Source organism: Lissotriton helveticus, chromosome 11, assembly GCF_964261635.1.
Source record: "Lissotriton helveticus chromosome 11, aLisHel1.1, whole genome shotgun sequence".
NCBI lineage: Eukaryota > Metazoa > Chordata > Amphibia > Caudata > Salamandridae > Lissotriton > Lissotriton helveticus.
This window is the reverse complement of record NC_136072.1, coordinates 971,105,336-971,118,947: the sequence shown is the minus strand read 5'-3', so window position 1 is coordinate 971,118,947 and position 13,612 is coordinate 971,105,336. Positions and strand designations below refer to the sequence as shown.

At 48.7% G+C, this 13,612-nt stretch overlaps 1 protein-coding gene across 2 annotated transcripts in view; it reads right to left on the bottom strand.

Moving 5' to 3' along the window:
* Nucleotides 1–13,612, bottom strand: part of HPS4 (HPS4 biogenesis of lysosomal organelles complex 3 subunit 2) — a 287,681-nt gene that overhangs the window by 88,136 nt on the left and 185,933 nt on the right. The window lies entirely within an intron of this gene.

Sequence of the window (13,612 nt, the reverse complement as noted above, 5' to 3'; positions counted from 1 at the left end):
GTCATTTACATTGCCAATAGCTTAATCGCTCGCATATGTGAGACCTATTGCATTTGCACCCACACACAGAGAAAGTAGTAGAGTTAGTAGTTGATAGTGAGTAGGAGAGAGTGATTAGTAAAGAGAGTATTAGAGAGCGAATAGTAAAAAGTGAAAGAGCGAGTATTAAAGAGTCCTAGAGCCACACACATTTACATGCACAGCCACACCCTTACATATACAAAGTGTATTTTTAGTTTCAGTAGTAAAGAGTGAGTAGTAGAGAGTGACTAATTATGAGTGAGTAATGTTGAGTAGTAGAGAGTGTAGCAGAGTGTGTAGTACAGTATTACAGTACTATACATTAGATGCTATTTAGTACAGTGAGTAGTAGCGAGTAGTTGATAGTGAGTATTACAGTTAGTAGACAGTGGTAAGGAGTTGTAGAGTAAGTAGTTGAGCGAGTAGTGATAATATTTGAGGGAGTGTTATTGTGAGTACTGTAGAGTAGTTTTTGTGTGTGCTAAAGTCAGTAGGGAGTATTAGAGAGTTGTAGAGTAAGTAGTAGAGTGAGTAGTAGTGAGTAGTTGATATTGAGTAGTACAGTGAATATAGAGTATTAGATATTTGTAGAGTAAGTAGTAGAGTGAGTAGTGAGAAAATTAGAGAGTTAGTAGTAAAGAGTGAGTAGTAGTGTGTAGTAAATTGTGTGTAGTAGGCTGTCTTGTGTAGAGTATTAGAGTGAGTACCGTAGAGCATTTTTTTTATTACTAAATCTATTAGGGAGTATTAGAGAGTTGTAGAGTAAGTAGTAGAGTATTAGTTAGTTAGCGCCTCACACACACACACAGCGCCCCACACACACACACAGTGCCCCACACACACAACCGCCCCACACACAGTGCCCCACACACACATACACACACAGAGCCCTTCCCACACACACACACACACACACCCACACACACACACAGAGAGCCCCCCCCCACTTACACATACACACACACACACGCGCGGAACGAGGAACAGGGGGTGGGGGTCAGAAAAGCGAGCGGAACGAGGAACAGGGGGTGGGGGGTCAGAAAAGCGAGCGGAACGAGGAACAGGGGGGTGGGGGTTCAGAAAAGCGAGCGTCACGAGGAACTAGGGGGGTTGGGGGGTCAGAAAAGCGAGCGGAACGAGGAACAGGGGGGTGGGGGGTCAGAAAAGGGAGCGGAGCGAGGAACAGGAGGGGCAGCTTCACGGGGACAGACCCAGAGTCTAGACACGCCGGCAGCATAATCGTGCCTGCCTGGGTACCATTCCAGCACTCGCCTTTCGTCGCTAGCCCCCCAGCATCCTGAGCTCATCCACTTCCCAGCACCATCCTGTGACTGTCTGCCCCACTACAGAACCCAAAGATTATGTGCACCTCTTTCCTGGCAGCATCCTAAGTCTGTACAACATTCTGTAATTTTAGCCCGAGCCCATCATTCCAGCATCCTGGGCTCATGCAGCCCCAGAAGCACCCTGAATCTTGACCCTCCACAACCTGTGTACCACCCGAACTAGCACCCCCCAAAAGCCCGAGCTCCGCCACTCCCCCGGCATATTCTTCTGGACAGCCTTACAGAAACATGTGTTTGACCCCCTACCCTTCCCACTAGCTTATTTATTTACGCAGTTTTATATAGTGCCAACATTACCAGTAGGTGTTACAACATTAGCATCGCCTTACAAACGAATATCAAGTTACACCAGCACTATAGAAAGAGTGAAAAGATGTGATCATGTATGAAGTTACATAAAGTATAAAACAAAGTCATGGGTAAGCAGCAATTTAAGGCAAAATCTGAACCCACTCCAGCACGGAATCCACATCACACAGGTCACAGGGGAGGGCGTGGAGTAATGAAGCAACTAGTACAGAGAAAGAGGGAGCGAGAAGAGGGATCTGATCGAGAGGAAAGCCCGACAGGCAGTAAAAACGTGAACAGAAACGAGCTGAGCGGTACTGAAGGGATACTGAGCATGTAAACCTCCCGCCAGCAGCCAGTGAGTGCCTGTGGGGTGGCATCCACCGCAGCATCCTGTGGCTGTACATTCCACCCCAGCCATCACCGCGAGTGTGCACCCCGCATCATCCCGACCGTGCACACCCTGCACCCCGGACCACTCCAGCACCCTAATACTACCCCTCCCCTCTTGTCAGCCTACAGGACCCGCGTGTCCAAACACCCCAACTGCTATAACAGGCCTGTCTTCCCCCCCAGCACCACCGCGAGCTGTACACCCTCCAGTACCATGGGCCTGACAACCCACATAGCACCCGAGCTGGACACCTCACCAGCCTGATATCTCTGTCAGCACCCAAGTTGATCAGCCCTCCAGTACCAAGGGCCTCCCCGCACCCTGGCTGGACACCCTCCAGTTCCGCGAGTGTAGACCCGCTCTAGCGGCAAGCATCTTTAGCCTGGACACTTATCGCAAACACCCAAGTGTCCCTTGCATGGACTGCCCACCATCATTTCAAACTGGGCACGTGGCTGCAGCCTCCTCGGCACAGGCACCATCTCAGCCCCCTCCATCGCCCTGAGCCTCAGTGACTGGACACCCAGGGCCGGCCTTCCAGCTCAGCCCCCTCCATCGCTCTGAGCCTCAGTGCCTGGACACCCAGGGCCAGCCTTAGCGCTGGTGGCGCCCGGTGTGACAACCATGTGCCCCACACTCCATGACCTCACTACCAACGGGCACAAGTGTCCCTCACATCTCCAATCATAAGGTATTGATAAATACAGCGCCCCCTCCATAGGTCAGCGCCCTGTGCGGCCGCACCACCCTAAAGCCGGCCCCATGAACACCGAACCAGCCCTCTAAACCGGCCCTCCACCACTACAACCAGCATGGACCACCCTCCAGCACCCCGAGCAGCCTCCCCATCCTCTCCCAAATGGCAGCCCCCTTGGAATCCACACCATCTGCATCAGAGCTGAGAACCCGGGGTGAGGGGGGCGTTCAGAAGGCGGGTCACGACCTTTGATTTAAATGTCCCCGGTGCCAGTTCGCACAAGTCCCCCGTGGTATTAAAGTTCCCTGGAGATGCGCGCTCTTCCCAAGTTTTAAAGCACAACAAGCATCGGCCAGAGGGGGTCGCGCCCTCCCAAGATGGACACAGTCCATCCGCCCCCCCTACTGTTTGCCCATGATCCGGCCGAGCGTTCACGATAGGCTTGAAGCAGCTTCTTTCAAAATGGGGGTCCCAACCACCAGAGCTACCCCAGACCTGTGAGCTGAAAGAAACTCCGCGTCCCAAGAGCACACGGTGACACACACACGAGAGAGCACACGGTGACACACGAGAGAGCACGTACCTGCCTTTCCAGCTGCACAGGTCTGTGGAGTTAGAGCCCTGCACAGAGCGCACGATCCCAAGGTACAGGAGGATGGCCAGCCAGAGCATCTTCACACCGAGCCCCTGCGCACGACACATGGCCTGGGGGCATCAGCCTCCCCCGGCAGCTTGCATGGTGCCCGAGGATCACAGGAAGGGAGGCGCCGAGAATCGAGGAAACACCATGTGCAGTTTTGCCAGAGCCTCCAACATGGCGACCTGCCTCGCAAGGGCATCTGGGAGTTGTAGTTTCAGAATGCTGCGGCGCACGGGTCTTTGCTTGTAAGCGTGTGCTAGTCTGTATTTGCTCAGCAGTCAGAGCATTTCTACAGCTGCGACATACACTACTTGAGCGCCTTGTAAGTTGTCCTTTTTTAAAAGAAAAGAAGACACTTCTTGAACAAAAAAATCCCTTGCCAGCGTTTGCACATTTCATTGGTCACTCCGTTTGATTTGGCTGGCAGAGCTGCTGTTCCTTCTTTCAGCGCGGTGGGAGCGCACGTCGCCGTGAGCGTGCACATCGGATCGCCGGAGAAGACACGCCGACCTCCGAGTCTGCCTGCTCCCAAGACTGACCCGCTGCGGAGGGAGAGGGACACGGACACGAAAAGAGCCCGGTGAGTGGGGGGGTCGGGGGAGGGGTGGGGGAGAGGGAGGGGATGTGTGTGTGTGCGTGTCTGTGTGTGTGTGTCTGTGTGTGCGCGGCGCGTGCCTGCCTGCCTGTGTGTGTGAGTGCGCGTCCACAGACCCTGGTAGGCTCGTGCACCGCTCTGTCTCCCTTGAGAGCGAACTCGGCGACAATAGGTCTCGATGCTAAGACCTAAAAATGGTATGTTGCACAACCACGCTAGACATTTGAAATTCAGGGACAGTAGTACTGCTGCACTATGAGGGTCTTTTAGCATGCCCCTCCAGCTTCAGCATAAGTCCAGAACCCACCTTAAGTCCAGGGCTGGCCTAGGCTCTCATACACACTGAATTAGTGTGAGGATGGGGACCACAATTTTAAAACCAGATACAGATACTAACAGTTTGGGCATGCAGACAGAAGACACAATTGTACAACATGCAGGGTACATTTCACACCCAACAATTTATCCACTAAATTGAGAGACGCCTGCTGTAAACACATGGACAAAATGGAAAATGACAAAACTTTGAGAAATCTTGAACTTCTCCAAACCAAGGTGAGGGACACTATTACGGGTCAACCAACTGAGGTGGATTTCAAATCAGGAATACATGAGGAAACACTTTTAAACACACCTCCGTAACTCCATAAAACCATTACAGCAGCTAAGCATTCTTCTAATCAGTGTAACTAATAGTTGACTGTAACCAACCTACAGATTTTGTGGAAGTATAAAATGCGTGATGAGGTTAATTATGGTTAAAAGAGTGTTGCCAACAACGGGCAACACTCTTTTAACCATATACCATATGCACTAATAAGCGACATCTCATAGACAACTGTGAATATTTTAGTATAACTGCACAGTGCACATACCCGTTCATTAACAAACATGCAAAACACGCTCAAGAAGAATGCATACACCATTCTCCAGCTCCCGAGGCATTTTCCTTAAAAAAAAAAACAATGAGGCACATCTATTTTCATTGCTGTAATTCATCGCAAATACCTTGCGTTTTTTGTTGCATGGAGTGTCTCAGCTTAGAATTTTTCTGGGTGAAGGGACAGGTGGTTACTGTGCCCCCTACGCTCTGCTCTTGACAGAAATGTTATTTTAGGCCTATTCTAACCTAACATCGATTAACCCAACGGGGAAATACTGGTATCCATACCATAAAGTTAATTAAGGAATATTTGGCCACTCGATAAAAATAACTGTTCACACAAATGCCTTACTATTCCTTTCACACCACGAAAAGCGCTAAGTTCTAAGGACATTTGTGGTACATATATGAATAGTGTGAGAGCAAAGGCAGAGCTGGAGATGGGAGTTTTCAGTGATCACTACGTAATAGTTGTGCATGCTACACTTTTATTGTACATTGGCTTACTTGTGTTCGATAAGAAACGTGGCAATGTTGTTGATACCAAAAATGTAATAACTACGTTGGACCTAATTTACAATGGTAACCTTAGAATTTAGGTCAACGTTTACATTTGTGGATTGAGTCCTAGTCTACATTCGATCTACAACTGCATAGTGGCTTCATAAATATTACTTTTCGCATTCAAATGATACTCAGGAGTCCGGGTTACTACAGAAAGTACAGTTCAGCAGTGTTAGATTTGAGATTTTCGGTGCCCTGGGTAAGAAAATTTTTTGGGGCCGCTTTTCAAAACAACTCTGAATGTTATTACTTGTTTTCTTTTATTTCGAGCCCTATTGTGCCAAACAATATAGAATCATATGCCAAAGGTTAAGATAAAGAAGCTGACAGAACTAAGCTAGAGAAAGATTTCACTTTCACATGGGCCCCTTGGGGGGTGGGGACCTGGACAATTGCCAACTCTCCCCTTGCCTTAAACAACGTGCATGCGGGTACAGGAAATCTGATGCTGAACAGTTTGTTTCCTTGTTCTGCTCATGGAGAAGTTAAATGGTATGGGTGTATAAAAAAATCACTGCAAAGGTGGTGTGACAACCATGATCCTGAGAGCTGTTTGGCAGTGGTCCTGGAGGTGGTTGGTGAACCAACTGAAGCACCGTAAAGGAAAGAGTTCAACACTGGTCAATCAACTTGTGGTCTGTGTTGTGGCGTAATGAACAAATTAAGGCAGACAGACACTGTACTGATCTACCCCAAATATCACAAGTGACATGGCATGAGTACTGTACTCATACAAATATAAAGTATGTATGTATGCAAATTATATTTCAATAACATGAACCTAGCCAAAAGGCAGCGATAGTAAATAAACCCAAGGGCCAATGAAATCAGTCTTCTGGGTGAGGTCTCATTTCTGGGTTACTTCTCTGAGCCAGGCTGTGTGTGAGAGATTCACATTACGTAAAACGTGTATGGCCAAGACTGCTCAAACAGTAGCGCCTACACCAAAATCCAGCTAAGCAGGGTTCACAGGGTGCAACATGTAGGGCAGCGACCAGACTAATGGGACTGGTGGTGCCCGTCTGCCATCAATATGATGCACCTGTCCTCTTGCTGCCAATCACTGCGCCACATAACATGATGACTTTGTGGTTATCACACGTGGCATGAAGCACCTTTGTATCTTCTCAAATATCCCACCCATTCATCCATCCAACATCCCAGTTATCTGCCTCTCCGTTCATCCATCCATGCTAGGTGTTGTTTAACTACTGAGCACCCATCCATCCATCCATTCATCCACCCATGCAACTAGTTTATGTGCTGTCTGCCTGTGTAGCTACTAAGCCACCCATTCATCCATCCGTCCCGCCACCCCACCAACCATCGCCCATCCGCCCACGCACATCGACCTAGCCAACTTGCTTATCCACCTATCCCAAATATCATGTCCCACCAAATTTTCAATTTATACCGCGGCATGCGCACACATGTGCACTTCCCTGTCAGTATCTGTGAATACTTTATGCATTAGCATATTTTGCACGGCTGCGGTCAGTTTTCTAGAAGACACAACATCAATTGCAAAAGAAGGGGTCTTCTACATGCCCACCTTATTGCTAGCTGTTTGCTGGTGTGCATATTCTGTACACCCATGCGTATACAAGCGGCGGGCAGCATCAGCACAACATACAATGCAGCAGCTTTACACACTGCACACAACTTACTATACAGCCTGCCCATTCAAGGAACAGGTAAACCCGGATGACGATAACACTCCACATCCTAGTCACCCAAACCACTGTCCTGGAGATCATTACATGAGTCACTGCCCTGCCAAGGAGAAATGATATATTGTGCATAATTAAAACATAAAAATAAAGCAAACAAACAATAAACCTAAACCAACCTCTTCGCCCGTCAGTGATTACAGAGAGCAACGTGTAGCTTCGGCGCAGGGAACTCAACCTGCAGCATTCAATGCAGCCCGCAGGACTCCCGGCTCCACGTCTCAGTGACGTTAAGATGAGCCAGACAAAGGGACAACAGGCAGCCTCGGTGAGAACAGGGCGGCCCAGGTGCACCCCTGCGGCGCTGCGTGACACAGGGGCGGAGCGGAACCGGTCTTATGCAAAATTTCGGCTCCCCATCAGGATCGGCTTCCCCGTGCAGACACACATTGCGCATGTTGCAGCACAGTGATCTTCACGGGAGCGACTGCTTGAGCTCCCGTCAAAGACCACAGTGCAGCGCATGCGCCCGCCCCACAGGAGCGCGCAGGCTACTGGGTGCCAAAGATCCCTGTGCAGTGGGTGCAGGACATAGAATGCGCGTGGCCGTGCGACGGCGCACAGGAGGAGATTCTGTTGTCTGGACGCGGGCGGGGCGAGGGGGTTAGTATAAAGCATGAACGCCGGAAAGATCAACGTTGGAGAAACGAGATGAAGGGAAAGACACGGTGAAAAAGGTGAAGGGTGAGCTAAAACGAGACTGCTAAAAAATAAAAGCAACAAAAAGACGAGATTGATATAAAGACAACTGCCAAAATAGAAGGAGTAGATCTATTGCAAGGAAAGAGTATATGCAAAACGTAGCCGGCAAACTCAACTGAGTCAGAAAGAAGGAGAGGACAAGCTAAGGATCAACAGGCGCGAAACAGCGAGGTGGGCGCGCACGAGACGCAGCGTGGGCGTACACATCACCTGAAGATCGCCGGAGAAGACACCGAGTCTGCCTGCTGCCGTGACTGACCCGCTGCGGAGGGAAAGAGCCCGGTGAGAGGGGGTAGAGGGGGGGCGGCAGAGAGGGAGTGGGCAGAGAGGGAGTGTGTGTGTGTGTGTGTGTGTGTGTGTGTGTGCGTGTCTGTGTGTGCGTGGCGCGTGCCTGCCTGACTGCCTGTGTGTGTGCGCGTCCACAGACCCTGGTAGGCTCGTGCACCGCTCTGTCTCCCTTGAGAGCGAACTCGGCGACAATAGGTCTCGATGCCGAGACCTAAAAAGGCATGGGGACTTTTCACCGAGGAGATCCCCACCTGGAGGTAAGACTCTTTGACACTCCCTGTCACTTGTGGAGTGGTCTACAGAACCAGGATTGGTAGATTTAACCCTTTCTGCAGAACCTCTGCCAGCAGAGCCACTGGCCTCAGCTCAGCAGCTAGTACGGTTACTCGGCATATAGCACGCTGTCCAATGTTGCCTCAAGCCTACTCGGGGCTTACTGCTCTAGATGCCAACCCGTTCCTTAATTATGCAGGCAAGTGTGCAACAGTCTCCTCTACAGCACCTGCGGGTCTAGCAGAACTTTACAGGACTCCATTCACATTTCTGCCAGTAGATCCACCCTAGGCTCCATTCGCCCCTTCTGCTCCACTTAGGACTGTCTCCTGTGCCATCAGGAAGCTTCCAAGTGCTGACTGATTGACCTTTGGCACGGCTACTGATGCATCTTTCTACAACCACAGCACTGCCGTCAGCGCCAACAACACTGCTGACTACTTCTGAACAGGTGGGGGGGACACAGTAACTTCTTCAAAGGGTCAAGAAGGAATGTTCAACAAATAGTTGAGGAGGAAAGGTTCAGAGGGCTGTAGAGCGATAACTCATAGCAGGGTTAATGGCAGGCACAGCATGAAATCTTTGGGTCTGATTCTGATCCACTTATGTCTGAACTAGCCCAGTAGAACCCAGGTGAGGGTGCAAGTTTATATCCAACAGCACTGCCAGAAATGGACAACTAGTTTGCAATACAACAGGGCCAGTGGACTAGATACAGCTCCACAGGAGGAAATGGACTGCATGCCCAGTGCAGTCCCCTCTCTTGAGTTGGCATCTTTTCAAGATGTTTTACAAAAGGATGCAAATAGTTCTAGAATTGCCTCTCCCATTGTTGAGGTGATGGTGGCTTGGATAAACCCATGTCCATAACAGCAGTGAACTGGCTCATTACAAGTTGCTATAGGCCAGTGACCAGGGGCCGGTCCTTTTTGTCCACTCACACCTCCCATAGAGTATAGTTACAGAGGTTTCATCAGGTATGAAACAAAGTCATGGAACCTTCCAGAAACTCCTTCAGATGGGAAGCAGAAGAAGCTGGAGGCACATGGAGAAAAATACATTTTCATCTGGCAGCATCGCTCTCTGCCCTCTCACCGGGGACTTCTTATAAAGCAGATATAATCACCACCTTTGGGACATGGCACAGATAGCAGTATCCAGATTACCTGCCCTCATTAGGGACCACTTTGAGGAGGTGGTTCAGGGCAGACAGACCTACTACAGACAAATAAGAGCTGGTCAAGATATAGCATAGTCCATAGTCAGTGCAAGGAGTTCATTAGTGGCCCTCAGTCAACATGCTATGCTTCAGTTGACTGGCTCTTTTGGGGATGTTCAAAACAAGTTGATAGATATGCCTCTTGATGAAGCATGGCTCTTTGGGAATTAGGCGGACTCGGCTCAGAACAACTTTAACCCCTTCGCTGCCGGGGTTATTCCCCCGCTGTGCTGGGGGGGGAGGAGCGCGCACAGCGCCCCCATGCTCATGACGAGCTCAGCTCGTCCAAAGCTACGGCGCTCCGGTGCTCATGACGAGCTGAGCTCGTCACAGGTGCATTGGCTCCCGTGGAACGTTCAGCACAGCGGGGGAATTCTCCCCGCACCTGAGCGTTCCACAGCACCGGAGCGCCGTGGCTCATGACTAGCTCAGCTCGTCATGAGCGTCGAAGGTGTTAAGGGCAGCAGGCTTATTGCTGAATCTTTGGGCTAGCAATCCACAAAGGATTGCTAGCTTCACCTTTCAACAGCATCAGCCCCAACAGTCTTCTCTTCAGCAGGAGCAGTTTTTCAGACAGTACAGTGTCAGAGGACAGGGAAGATGTGATATAAAGTCCAGCAGACTTCCTACTCCCATCTCTTCCTCTGGTGCACCATCTGGAAAGCTGCTTTAGCTCAGCCTTGAAGGAGCATGTTCCCTTTCTACAGGCCCGGAAGGCTATACCTTTGGAGCAGTGGGCCTTCCAGATCGTAGAAAGGGGGTATACCCTACGTTCCAGCAGACGTTTCCCTAAAAACCTGCACAAGCAAGGACTTCAGAGAGAGAACCATCTATGAATACTGTAGCAGGAGGTGGCAGCCTTGTTCCAACAAGGACCATTGGAGTAGGTTCCAGAACAGGAAACTGGACAGGGGTGCTATTACCAGTACTTCAAGCTTCCCTAGAAGGGCAGCAGTCTTTGTCCAATCCTGGACCACATGCTCTTGCACTTCCAACTACACAAGGAAAGGTTCATGATGTTGTCTCGGACATAGGGTCTTCAGGCTCTGATGTGGAACACTAGATGGTGTCCCTCAACTTGCAGGACCTGTATTTTAACATACAAATCCTGCTGTCAGGACAGGAGATACCTGCGTTTCATGGTAGGATACATTCACTACGAGCTTGTGGCCCTTCCCTTTGGACTGACATCAGCACCTCTAGGCTTCCCGAAAGTCACAGCCCATCTCAGTAGGTCAGGGATCACCATATTCTCCTGCCTGGACGACTAGCTTCCAAAAGCCTTTATGCCGCTTATGGTGTCATGCCAAATGCAGTCAACAGCATCCCTACTGTTCAATTTGAGATTTTTTATCAATGTGTCCAAGTATCGCCTAGAGCCCTCTCAGAGCCTTGTGGTCATAGGGGAGGGAAAGGACAAAACATCTCTCCAAGTCTTCCCTCCGTAGATGATTTGGGACAGGATTCTAATGATTAGGGCAGAAGCTCCAATTCGAGTCCGGACGATTCTTTGCCTGTTAGGTCTGCTGGTTTCCTGCATGCCCCTGGTCACACACGCAAGTTAGCCCATGAGGGCTCTTTAGTGGTGCCTTCATAGATATTTGTTCCAGCAAATGGGAGAACTGGAAGGCACCACTGTGTTTTCTGTAGACGCTGCAGGGGAACTTGTATTGTAATGGACATAGAACTAGATTCAATGGATGTCCTTCTGTCCCTGACCAGCCATGGCAACGATAGTGGCGGGTTCATACAACCTAGGGTGGGTTGCTCTTCTTGAGAAACTTGAGATCAGTGGCCTAGGTCTCCAGAGCAGCAGGTACTTCACTTCAACTTACTAAAAAAGAGGGCAGTTCAGATGGCCCTCAAGGTCTTCCTCATTTCCCTTCGTGCCCACTTTGTTGAGATTTTGACAGACATTATGACTGCAATGTGGAGTATCAACAGAGAGGATTAGTGTCTCACCTTCTCTATAGATAAGAGCGGAAACTCTGGACCTTGGCACACCAGCATAGGATTTGGTTAATTGCCAGGCATCTGACCAAACCCTCTCTCAATACAAGAGCTGACAGACTCAGTCGGCATAATCTTGCTGACCATGAGTGGTATCTCCACCGATAGGTGGTTCAAGACATTTTTGCCCTGTAAAACACCCCTCAGGTGGATCTTTTTGCCAATCTACCAAGTTACCTAACTTCAGTAATGCTTGATCTGGTAGAGACCCTATCTAGACACAGAATACTCACTTTTTTTTAATATTCCATAAGTGTCAGACTGGATCCAGAAACCTTTCATCTATACCTCTGTGCAGAACTGCACAGATGCCATTCCGTTCCGGAAATGACATACGGGGCCTATATAGGCACCACTCCCACAAGCAGACATCAGCTGCTTTCAAGGCTGTCCACACACCCAGACGCACAGCCCCAATGGAAAATTAGTTGTAATCAGTATGCAGGTTCCACTACTTTTTAATGGATAATCAAATCACAGAATGTGGAGGAAGGGAGGGTTGTTGAGGACTCTCTACCAGAAAGAGCGTTACCCAAGCTAAGTAACTTGATCTTCTGATAGAGACTTCTAGATTTTGAATAGATATCAAGCAGTACCTATTCAGAGGTGGGTCTGTGAATGGACTCAATCCATAAAGTCCTTGAGAACAGAGAGGACAAAATGCCCCTTGTGGTGCTTCGTGAACATTAGTGCTTTGTGAACGTATGGAAGAATACCGACATAGTTGCTTGGCAAATGTCCAGGACAGTAAATCTGCATGCAGTGATAGCAGCTTTGGCCCTGGTAGAATGAGCATGCAGTCTTTCCAAAGGCTGCTTTTTAGTCAATGCGCAGCATAACTTAATGCAATGCAAAAGACGATCTAGCTGGAGAATGTTATATTCAGCACAGCATTGTCTTTTTTCACCCAAGGAAACCCCACTAAGAACAGACCTTCCACCTGGTGTTCTCTAGTATGATCAATACAAAAGCTTGGCGTCATTTTCTAGTCCAACCAGTCGAGTCTTCTCTTCCTTAGAGGGATGAGGCGGAGCATAGAATACCAGCAAAGTGATGTTTTGACCGACTTAAAGTGGATTTTAGATGAAGGACAAGGGGACCCTATAAGGTAACCAAGGACCTAGGGTATCAGTTTTGAGGAAAACAATGGCTCTTGTTAGAGGAAAATTTGGAACAAGCAATAAGTATAGAACACAATCAATTCTATATATTCCATCCAGCCGGATAGGGCACGCAAAATGTGGGAATTGTAGTGTGCGTGAGTTTACTATCGTATCAAAAGAATTTACATTCAATAATGTTAAGATCACATCAAAACGTTTCACCAATTGTAATTCTTTTAATGTAATTTATGCGATTCAATGTCCCTGTGACAAAATCTACATAGGACAAACAACGCAGAAAGCACACATCAGGATCAGCCAACATCGGAGCCGAATCCATTGCAAAACGCCCAATGCACCATTGGTGGAACATTTCTCAAGCACAGTACACAATGAAAACGACATCAAATGGACAATTATCACTCAGATCAAGCCTCCTCCAAGAGGCGCCGACATTGGGAGTCTGTTGAATAAAGAGGAACTCAAATGAATTTTGCGCACCCAAACTATAAAAAAATGGTCTAAATAGGACCGAGGACTGGACCACCTTGCTGTGAACTGAATGCTCTCCTTTCACTTCCAATGTGTACAACTGTAATTTTTAATTTATATTTTTCCTACCTTACTCTGATCTCATTCAGAAGATTTTGCAGCTATATGCCTCTAATTGGTGCAAGTATATAATTTTTCATGGTTGCCCATTCGCAGTTTATGGTTTTTAAAAAACCCACATTGATAACCACTCACTCACTGAGTTACACGTCTCTCCCCCGTAATGTTCATTCTAACACCCACGATGGCCGCCACAATCACAACACTAGTCTCTGTGCCCACTCGTGCTCTCCCGCGTAATTTAAAA